This window comes from Dromiciops gliroides, chromosome 3 (genome assembly GCF_019393635.1).
Source record: "Dromiciops gliroides isolate mDroGli1 chromosome 3, mDroGli1.pri, whole genome shotgun sequence".
Taxonomy (NCBI): domain Eukaryota; kingdom Metazoa; phylum Chordata; class Mammalia; order Microbiotheria; family Microbiotheriidae; genus Dromiciops; species Dromiciops gliroides.
Genome location: NC_057863.1, coordinates 637,947,575 through 637,959,057, shown reverse-complemented (window position 1 = coordinate 637,959,057; position 11,483 = coordinate 637,947,575).

The window sequence follows — 11,483 nt, the reverse complement described above, 5'->3', positions numbered from 1 at the left end:
TATAAAAAAAGCAACATTGCTATAAGGATAAAGACCTTCGGGGCAGCTAGGTGCTGCAGTGGATAAAGCACCTGACCTGGATTCAGGAGGACCTGAGTTCAAATCTAGCCTTAGACACTTAACATTTACTAGCTGTGTGACCCTGGGCAAGTCACTTAATCCTCATTGCCCAACCAAAAAAAAAAAAAAGCATAAAGACCTTCAAAAAACTCAGAAAAACTCTGATGGATGCAATGACCCACCGTGATTCCAGAAGTTGGAGGATGAAAATGTGCCACATACCTCTTGATACCCAGTTGATGGACTCGGAATGTGGAATTTTTAGACATGGCCAAAGTGGGAATTTGTTTTTGCTTGACCATTCATGCTTGCTAAAAAGGGTTTAGTTCTTATTTTAAATCAGGGCTGGGAAGGGGAAAGGAGAGAAAATAAATGCTTGTTACTTAAAAATGGAAAAAAATAAGAGGGGTATTTAAATTTTTAAAAGTTTTTTGTGGGGCAATGGGGGTTAAGTGACTTGCCCAGGGTCACATAGCTAGTAAGTGTCAAGTGTCTGAGATCGGATTTGAACTCAGGTACTCCTGAATCCAAGGCCTGTGCTTTAGCCACTGCGCCACCTAGCTGCCCCAAGAGGGGTATTTTTTACACCTACACTTTAGTTTCCTTTGTTCTTTCTCACAATGCCTTGATGGAAAGAAGAGGATCCTTCCTTCCCCAGAACATGCCCTTTCCACGAGCCTCCACCGGGGTACTGGGGTGACCCAGAGAGAGGCTTCGTCCTCATTTCACTGCCAAGAACAGAGTTAAGCTTGGCATCTTGCACCACCAGGAGACTTCCTTGAAAATGCGTCCCTTTCATTTTGCCTACTGTGCGCTGAGCAACTTGTTTTTCCAAGTCATGCAGGAAAACTGTGTAGAAGGGGACTTTGGAGGTTACATTTCCCGGGCCTGGCCCAGCCCCTCCCTGTGAGCGGAGCCCGCCAGACTCTTGCCATTTTGAAATAGCCTGTATGTGCTAATGGGTAAAAACTCAAAGTGTCCGAGTTCGTAGTCCCAGGATTCCACCAACGCTTTATAGTGTTGACAAGATGGCCTGCAACAGATTTCCATGCCCCCATGGAGAATCTGCTTCTCCAAAGTGAGAGGGAGGGCTCTGGGTTCCTACAACCTGAGCCTTCTGACTTGTACTGCTTCAGTTCCAGTGCCTGGAAACGGGCAGCAGTATAGCGCTGGGGCTGGGTCCCGGAGGCGATGAGGAGGGGATGGGGTGAAAAGAGGGGCATATCTAATTCCTTAGAAGGGCCCCTTCTCGTTGGGAAGAACAGTTTTTCAGCCCACGTGGTCCCTGGAATCGCTACACCTTTGCCCCAGGGGTACCTGCTATGTTCCTGGACTTTCTCCCTCTGGGGAAGGGTCTTGCTTTCTGGGAAGCATCCAGGGGGAGGGGTGGTTTAGGAACGGGATGGACTGGAGCGGAGCCAACGAATGCCCAGCCGTGGTCAAAGCAGGACCAGAGGCATCACATGCTTCCCGCACTTCGGGAACCCCTAACCCAGGGGGATTTGATGGAATGCTGTTTCCACAGCGTTGTTCTTAAAAATGTTCATTAGAGTGTTATTTCACTTTTATGGCTCACATAAACACCCGTTTACTGTTCTCCCCCTCCTTCCAGTCCGGGGGCCTCTCTGGCTCCAAGTTCTGCAGTCCAAGAGCCCTCCTTGGACAGGGCAGCAGCAGCAGCCAGGCTGTAGGATCGCCTCCTTCCTCAGCCAGGCAATGGCCCCCAGAATCTCCACGGGAGCCTGAAGCACAGAGGGAACTCAGGAACCACAACCCCTCTCTCCCATCTCCCATCTCCCCCAACTCTGCTGTGCTCTCCAATAACTGGGCCATAGCTCAGTCCTCAAATGGGCCCAAGGATGCTGTCTGGCCCAGGGTCTGGGAGGGAGTTTGGCCAAGAGGATGCTAGGGTGCATAGAGAGGCTGGTGCTCAGGTGCAGGAGGGTCTGTGAGACAAAGCAAGTGGGGCTCTGGGGACTTTGTGTACACAACAGGTTCTTAATGAATGCCTGTTTATGGATTGATCAGCAATGTTTCTGGCCATTTGACCATTACTGGAGGTTATGGAATCCAGTGAGCAGGCTAGGCGATACAGAGGAAGACGATGGGAACAAAATAATGAGAAATATTTGAAGATCAGGATAGGGGAGGAGTCTAAGTAGGTACCTACATGGTACAGTGGATAAAACACTTTGTCTAGAGTCAGGAGGACTTGAGTTCAAATCCAGCTTCAGAAACTTACTAGCTGTGTAACACTCAACTTCTGTCTCCCTCAGTTTCCACATCTGTAAAAATGGGGTTATTGTGAATATCCAATGAGATAATATTTGTAAAGTGCTTGGCACACTGTCTAGCACACAGTAGGAGCTATATAAATGCTAGCTATGATGATGATGATGAACAACAGTCTTGTATAAGAATATGACTGTAGGATTGCAGCAGACTTAAATCTAGAAGGAATCCAGTCCACCAAGTCCAGGGGTTCTTTTAAAAAAATTTTTTGAAGCAGTTTGGTTTAAATGACTTGCCCAGGGTCACACAGATAGTAAGTGTCTAGCGACTTGGATTTGAACTCCAATCCTCCTGAATCCAGGGCCAGTGCTCTATATACTGCGTCACCTAGCTAACCCAAGTCCAAGAGACTTTTTTTTTTTTTGTATCATGGACCCATTTGGCAGAGTGCTGAAGCCTATGGATCCCCATATCAGAATAAAGTTTTCAAATGTATAAAATAAAATGATTCATATTATAAAGGAAACTCATTATATTAAGATAGCAATCCAAACGTTTTTTAAAAGCATCGTGGACCCCAGGTTAAGAGCCCCTGTTTTTGTCCAGTTCCTCCATTTTACAAAGGCAGAAATGGAGGCAACAAGAGATGAAGCTGATTGCTCCAGTAATCAGTGATCCAGTGGTCACAGCAGGATTTGAATCCAGAGACCTTTGATTTCACATCCAATCTACCACTCTGACTCAGTAAGATGAATCCAGTGCAGTTCCTTTCATTCTCTCCTTGTCTCCTGCCATACTGAGACCTCCTCAACAAGGGGCATTCTGAGCAAAGAGCAGGGCACCCCCTCTCTATAGACCAAAAGAAGGATGAGAACAGACACCCCCAAAGAGAGGCAAGAAGGGCCTAACACATGCCTTCTTGCACTTTGGGATGTCTTTCCTGGTTGACTAAAACTAGCTGGTGTGTGTGGGGGTGGGGTGGGGGAACGATTGATGTAATTTGGATTTGATACTGAGACCTGTAGGATGTTGAGCTAAAAGCTTTAAGCTACATGAGAAGTCTATTTTTGAGCTAACGTCGAATGATCCCTAATTAGGCGGCACTAAGGACTTGCTAAGGGGGCGGGGAGGAGCTCCCAGTGGCTTCACCTAAAGCTTATTGAATAATCATTAGATTCAGCATCAGGGTTTGCTCCTTTCTAGAATTCTCAAAATAAAACACCCCAGCATCTTTGTCGCTAGAGCGAAATCACCACCCGAAGGCCAATGGGGATGCTTCGAGATGGTGCAAATCGTCAATTTGGGATTACTTCATGTGAAGGGCCAGCCAAGTGTGGCTCAGCAGTCTGTCTGTCCTGGAGGCAGGAGGATGGATGGAATGAACTGCCACGACCCTCAGAATTATAACTTGTGCAAAACAGGCTTGGGTCAAATAGTGTGAAAGATACCCCCCCCCCCCACCACCAAATAAATGTTTAAAGACAAATTCAGAGGAAGTAGAAGATGAGGGCAGGGCTGAGGGAGAAGATTTCAGACCTCCGAACCCAAGGCCCTCTGGAAGGAGAGACATCAGGTGATCCTATGGTGGCAGCAGAAGACAGAGACCCCAGGACACTGTCCTAAATGTTCTGGAGAGGTTGAGAGCAGTGTTGGGAGGGGTTGGAAAGGAACACATTTGTGGAATGGCTGCTGGGTGATGGCAGAGAAGGAAATTCTGTTTGGTAACTTCCCATCTTAACTATTTTTGCTAATTAGGTGCTAAGTTCAGTTACACTGTGCCATTAATGTCTTCTAAATTTTAGCACCCTGGGGACAAAGCTCCGATTGCCTCACCCTAGTTGGTCCCTCTCTGCCAAACAATTCTGATTACGTATTCCTAAATGCAATTTCAGTAAACTTCTTTCAAGAGGATGCTCAAGTTCCTTTCACTCAAAACCTTGTTCTGGATGTTTAGATGTTCCTCAAAATGCTACCATCCATCAAGGAAACCTTGATTTCCTCACCATGCAATCATTATGTACTTCAAAAGGACAGGAGGGGGCAAATTAGCAGGGAACAGAGGGTTAACAGCGACCATTCTTTGTGACCCAAGGCAAGGATGTAGACACAGAGGTAGGAGAGAAAACCACCACAGGAGGGGCCACGACTCCAGGGAGCAAGGTTTCTGTGACTTATGGGCCTGGATGAGGAGAATAGATAGATAACTTTTGGGAAGCCTGGGATCTGGCTCAGGCTCTAGGTGAGATGGGAAAAAGAATCTCTTTGCAAAGTTGTCCCATCCTTTTCTGAAGTGTGGGGCATCAGAAAACTGGGCCGGGGTGGGGGGAGTGGTCCATCCTGGTAACTGAGGAGGCAGAAGGAAGCTGACAAGATAGAGCGGAGAGTACAGTCAGCCTGGCTTAAGGGAGGGGTGAGGGTTGAAATGATAGACGGGCTAGACTTTCCGAGTACTCAGCATTCCAAAATGCTTTCCGATAGTTTCTCCTCCCTCTTGGTCCCGGCCCCTTCCTCCTATTTTTACTCTCCGCTCTTTCCACGCCTCTCATAAACCAACAGAGAGAGTCTGAGGGTAACGATCGGAAACTCATCAAATCTGCACCAGGATTCTAGCCACCTCCAGGCATTTTCTATTTTGGAAATTCCTCAGCTCTGTTGTCCTTCAGCACAGGAAGTTGACAGGAGCAAAAGCAAATTAGAAGTCGGAGATCCAGAAACCGGATGGTAGTTGGGGAAATCTTTTCAAAGGCTGGGACAATTCCTGTCCAAACCTTAAAGAAGGGGGCAGCTAGGTGGCGCAGTGGATAAAGAACCGGCCCTGGATTCAGGAGGACCTGAGTTCAAATCCGGACTTAGACACTTGATACTTACTAGCTGTGTGACTCTGGGCAAGGAATACCCCTTCTATTTGTCCCCCAGGGTAAACAACAACTGACAGGCATGATGGATAGGACTTGCTGGCCAGAGGGGAACCTACCCTTTCCCATATCCCTTGCCATCCTTCCTAGGGATGGGATGGGAAGGGTGAAGGAGACCCACTTGGCAGATTTCTTTAAGGTTTTTTTTTTGTTTGTTTTTTGTTTTTGTGGGGCAGTGAGCATTAAGTGACCTGCCCAGGGTCACACAGCTAGTGTCAAGTGTTTTCTCTTCTGTAAAGTGGGAGATTGTATTATATGGTCTCTGAGCTCCCTATGGGCTGGATCCCAAGTGGTTCTGACACCATAAACAAAGCTGAAATCTGATGGGGATGACTTCCTCCACGCTTCCCTGGGACCACATCTTGGAAAGCTGCTGGGTAGTATCCCTTGTCATTGAACTGCCTGGGTCTTTAGCAGGGCCATCATCAGTTACTGCCCCAGGTCTGGGAGGAGTTGCTCATGAACCCTCTTCATTACAGTTCCCCTTTTGGGGGTGGACGCTTGTGAGATCATCAATAATAATAAAATCACCATAAAAGCTAATGGAGTCATGCTTAAAGAAAATCGTTCAGTAAAGGTTTATGAATTTTGTGGTCGTTAACACGCAGCCATGATTAGAGATCAGTTCATGGGCCACAGGATTTTTAGAATACGACACAATATATATTTCAGCCAACGAAACACCCAGAGATGAAGGAAGAAGTCCTGCAGAGGTCACTGAGGTAAGAATGGGAGGAGGTGACCTTTTGGCCAGCCACAGGCTCGAACGTGAAGTGCTCGCTACCATATCACGGGATCTCTGAGGCCACCCAGTCCAGACTGTATTCAATCAAGAACCTCCCTCCAACAACTCCAGCCTCTTCTCAGAGGCTCCAAGCATCTTTCTGGAGGACTTTCCTCATGTTTGACCTGGTCTTTCTTTGTTTTGCTGAGGGGTCAAGAAAAGCAGACTCCTCTTCCACCTCCAAAGCGGCCAGTCTAGAAGGTAACAGTCTGGAACTCGTGATATTTTCCCAAATGTGCCCCTAAATAGTTGTCAAAGTGATATTGTTAAAACATAGCACTTACCTGATATCTATCTATGCACCTATCCATACACCTATTCATGTATCCATCCATCCATCCATCTATCTATCCATCCATCCATCCATCCATCCATCCATCCATCCATCCATCCATCCATCTATCTGTCTGTCTGTCTGTCTGCCTGCCTGTCAACATAAGTTCCCTATTACTTCTGGGATAAAATACAAAATTTTGACCCTGGCATTTAATGCTTTCCAAAATCTGTCTCACACTTACCCTTAGAATATTCTTATATGTTATTCTCCTTCACACACTTTGTTCCAATCAAACTGGCCTATTAGCTATTGTAAATGAAGGGGTTTTTGCTTTGTTTGTTTTGGTGAGGCAATTGGGGTTAAGTGACTTGCCCAGGGTCACACAGCTAGTAAGTGTCAAGTGTCTGAGTCAGGATTTGAACTCAGGTCCTCCTGAATCCAGGGCCAGTGCTCTATCACACTGCGCCACCTAGCTGCCTCATAAATGAAGTTTAATTTCTTTTCTCCCCTCATCCTCTTCTTTCTCTCCTCCTCCATGCCTTTTCTTTTTCTTTTCTTTCTTTTTTTTGCAGGACAATGAGCATTAAGTGACTTGCCCAGAGTCACACAGCTAGTAAGTGCCAAGTGTCTGAGGTCAAATTTGAACTCAGGTCCTCCTGAATCCAGGGCTGGTGCTTTATCCACTGCGCCACCTAGCTTCCCCCATCCATGCTTTTCAGTGGTTATTCCTCCTGCCTGAAATGCCCTCTCTCCTTACTTTTCCTTCAAGGTATAGCTCAGGTGCCACCTCCTCTATGACCCCCATCCTCACCCCATCCCAGCTGTCATCATTTCCTCTTCTGCAGATGTGTCATCTCTCCCTCCCTGCCATCTCTCTCTCTAGGGCAAGCCAGCTCCCTGGAAGCAGGGATGTTGGGTCTCCAACTCCTGGCATGGTGTAGGTTGAATTGCATTGCATCGAGTTGAATCCTCTGAACCAAGCGAAAGGAATGTGTTTGGATGGTGCCTAATTCCCCCCTCACTGCCCTGCATTGAGAGTCCATTAGAGGACTAGGGGCAGGAGACTCACTGTCTTCTTCCCTCTATTTTTTCTTTTTCTTTTTCGGGGCAATGAAAGTTAAATGACTTGCCCAGGGTCACACAGCTAGCACGTGTCAAGTGTTTGAGGCTGGATTTGAACTCAGGTCCTCCTGAATCCAGGGCCGGTGCTTTATCCACTGTTCCACCTAGCTGCCCCCCTCTATTTGTTCAATGCCAACATGAGCTCCTCTTTGCTGAGTACACACACCAGCTCCCAAGATAGCATCAAAAGCAGCCAGCTATGCTGGCAGCCGTGGTGGGGGTGGGGGTGGGGGGCTGGCCACAGCCGCTCCGCAAAGTGGACAGTCTGCATCGAGAGCCACAAGAGCTGACTTGCCTGCATTTAGAACTTCTCAGGCCGACTGAGCACTTTGCCATGGATCGTGCAGCGATCCCGTAGCCTAAATAAACCTCGCATTTAGGAGCACATTCAGAGGAAATGAGCAGTCAGTGCATCTTTCCAGATGTCGGAACAAATGGTTATCATGTCCTGGCAATTCTGATCCTAAAATTACAGCTGGAAAGACGGCTTCCAGCACCTGCAGGGATTGTAGCACTGAGAGCCGCAGGGACAGATTTCTACCTTCCTGGAGGGCGCTACTTGGGTGAGCCAGCCCCTGTCGGGCTAAAGCGTAGCCCTGAGGGCTCGCATGGAGGCGAAGGGAAGCCCCTCTGAAACTCTGGGTCTCAAATGTGAATCAATGTTCATGCTTACCTGGATAGGGCATCAAGGTATCCGGGGGTGACGGGGGTTGGGTTATGCAGGGCACTCTCTGATGGGTTGGCGATTTATTCCTACAAGGGAAAATAGCAATTAAGTCCTTTACTACCAGAAAAGAGTCAAAAGCCCAAGGCTGTAAAGGTCGGAAACAGAGGTGCAGGAACCTGGGAGCCCCTCTGGTCAATCCCTTATTTTACAGGTGAGAGGGCGATGCTTTGCATGAAGTCACGCTGTGAATCAGAGACAGAACCGGGAGGAGGACTGGGATGGCACCTAGGTACATCAGACCCGAGCCTGCAACAGCAAATCTTGTAACCCAGAGGGAAGACGGGTGTTTCTGTCTGTATCCAGCAGGGCTCTTCTCCGGGGTGAGCCGATTCCCAGGAAGACTGGGCTGGTGAGCACTGGGGAGATGCAGGTGAACTGGGTGAAATGTGTGGAGGATTCTATATTGGTCTTCAGAAATTTTCTTGGCTTGGTTTGGGGGCCAGGCAAGAAGAACAGGTGTGTCAGGGACTGTGAGTATTCCCACAAAGGGTGTGTACACACATGGAGGGGCTGAAGACCCACCTGGCGTTAACATCCTTTGGCAGGAAACAGAACCTATGGCAAATGAATTCCTAATGGCCCTGCTTAGAGTTTTGTCCTCAAGAAAAGTATGACCAATGGAATCCCGTGTGTGTGTGTGTGTGTGTGTGTGTGTGTGTGTGTGACTGCCAATCACCCCCGCCCCATTTCAAGGATTAGGAGAGTAACAAGGGTTGCAGAATGTAGGTTGTACATGTTACCCAATAGACATGTCTTTGATACTGTCCTAATTAATGATTTCATAAGAGTTAATACCTCAATTCAATTTCATGAATATTCGTTTGTTAGGTACCTACTAGGTGTAGATCCCTACCTGCGTGGACACCATGGAGGATATACAAGGTATTGGTTCCAACCTTCAAGAGGCTGATACACTCTAGTACTGGGCCCTGTTTATGGAGCCTGGCTTCAGTTCAATCATATATGTATACACATGTATATATGTATATACACATATATGTATACATGCACACAAACACATACACATATATACAGAGAGGGAGAGAGAGAGAAAGAGAGAGAGAGAGAGAGAGAGGGAGGGAGAGAGAGCTGGACTTCCAGTCAGGAAGAAGACCTGAATTCAAATCTGACCTGCGACAATTACTACATGTGTCACCCTGGGCAAGTTGCTTAGCCTCTGTCTGCCTCACTTTGCTTATCTTAAAATGGGGATAACTTCCCAGGGTTGTTGTGAGGTTCAAATGAGATATTTGTAAAGTACTTTGCAAACCTTAAAGTGATCTAAAAGCACCATTATTATTATTATTATCTATTCACACATACATATAGTTTTATATGTGTATGCACATACACACAAACATTAGTCATTTATATACCTCTATCAATATATGACATATAAATGTGAACGTTGGACATCAGATAAAGGATGACTTACCCCGGTAATGTTAATATGACCAAGAGCTTGAACTTTAGCCATAACATATGCACACACCCATATACAGTCGAATGACCTTTATTTTTGTGCTAAAAATATTCCCCCAATACCAAGAACTCGAATTCCAAGGCACCCACCGCCCACCACAGACCCACATGTCTCCAGGCCCTTGGCTGGAAAGCACACCTAGAGGACTGTGGGAGGGAGAGCACTGTTTGGGGTGCCTCTTTGAGAAGATGGGAGTAAAAGTTTCAAAGGGTAAAATATGTACGGAGGAGGGTGATTTGTTCTTAGGAAGAAAAACAGCTTCTGAGTAAGAAGAATGGGAGAATAAAAAAAAATTAGGAACTATTCAGAAAAGAGCTGATGCTAGAGAATCTGGCTTTGAAGGAGCAGGGTTTCTTCTTTCGCAATGAATAAACCGGAGCAGGCTGGAGGAGTGTGGGAGCCAATCTGTGCGGCACAATGGCGCCCGCTGCAGCAGGGCCATGGGAGAACCCCCACCCTCTTCACCCAATTACTCTTCATTATTCCCAAAGAGGAGTGGGTAGAGCCCAGAAGCCTTGATGTTCTGGGAGGGGCGGGGGGGGGGCGGGGTGCTGGCTGCTGGCTGAGGCTCAGGGCTGGACTGTCACATTTTCTTTTTTTTTTCTAGTGACACTGAGATGCTTCAGTCTTTCTATGCCCTAATCAGATCTCAGATACGACACACTCGTTCCATACCCCATGTGCTGCTCTCTGCCAGACACAAAGCTTGGGGAAGGTAGTTGAATGTCGGTAATCACTTTGTAGGGCTAAGTCCTGACAAGAAGAGCTTGGGATGTCATCACTTAAGAGTTCATAAGTATGGAAGGGAGATTATTCTTTCTTTCTCTTTAAATAGAAAAATGGATTTAATCAATAGAGTCACTGAACATAAAGGAAGATGATCCTTTTCACGGATTCACAGAGGGAGAGGGCCGGCCCATTCTGTTGCTGCGCTGGGACTTGTTGAATTCTTCCCCCACCCCCTCCCCCACCCCAGGAGATGGCCGGATCGCCTTTCGGATCCAGCATCTACACCATGGAGGGGGCTCTGGGGAAAGGGTACAGCATCGGGTCATGTGAGATACTTGGCCAACAAGGAGATGCTTTCCAAGCTGGGGACCAGATGCTACTCCAATTATCTGGATGGGTCTACACTGCAATCATCGCCTTTGCTTTTCTACTGGCTTTATCTCTTAGTGAACATCCTGAGTAACTATGGCAACCAACTCGGCCTCACTGAGATACAACTTGAATAGTCTGGTTTTTTTTTTTTTAAAAATTAACATTTTATTGTTGCCTTTTGTTTTTATACCATAGTTATTTCCCCCCAAGCTCCCTTGCCAACCACCACGTTAAAAACCCTTCTTTGCAACAAAGAAAACATTTAAGTAAACCCAATTGACACAGCAACCGTATGTCACACTCCACATCCACGGTCCCCCACCTCCATACTGAAAGGGAAGGCGTGTTTCAAGAATAATCCCTAGTTACTGTGAGGACAGATCACTGTTTCTCTGCAGCGCTTTCTCTTGGGGGACAGGGAAGCACAGTGTAGTTGACTTATAAGAGGCTTATAAATTCCCGATAGCAATCTGGAATAGGCAAATTGATGGGCAATTGTGAAAATCCACCCTCCCCACCTCAGTGCAGCTAGGTGGCATAGTGGATAGAGGTCCATCTCTGGAGTCAGGAAGACCTAAGTTCAAATTTGACTTCAGATACTTACTATGTGATCCTGAGCAAGTAGCTTCGCTCTGTTTGCCTCAGTTTCCCCATCTGTCAAATGGCAAACTACTCCAGTGTCTTTGCCAAGAAAACCCCAAATGAAGTCACAAAGAGTCGGACCCAACTGAAACAACTCAATAACAACGACGAAGACCCTGGACTTGTAACAATTGCTAGCT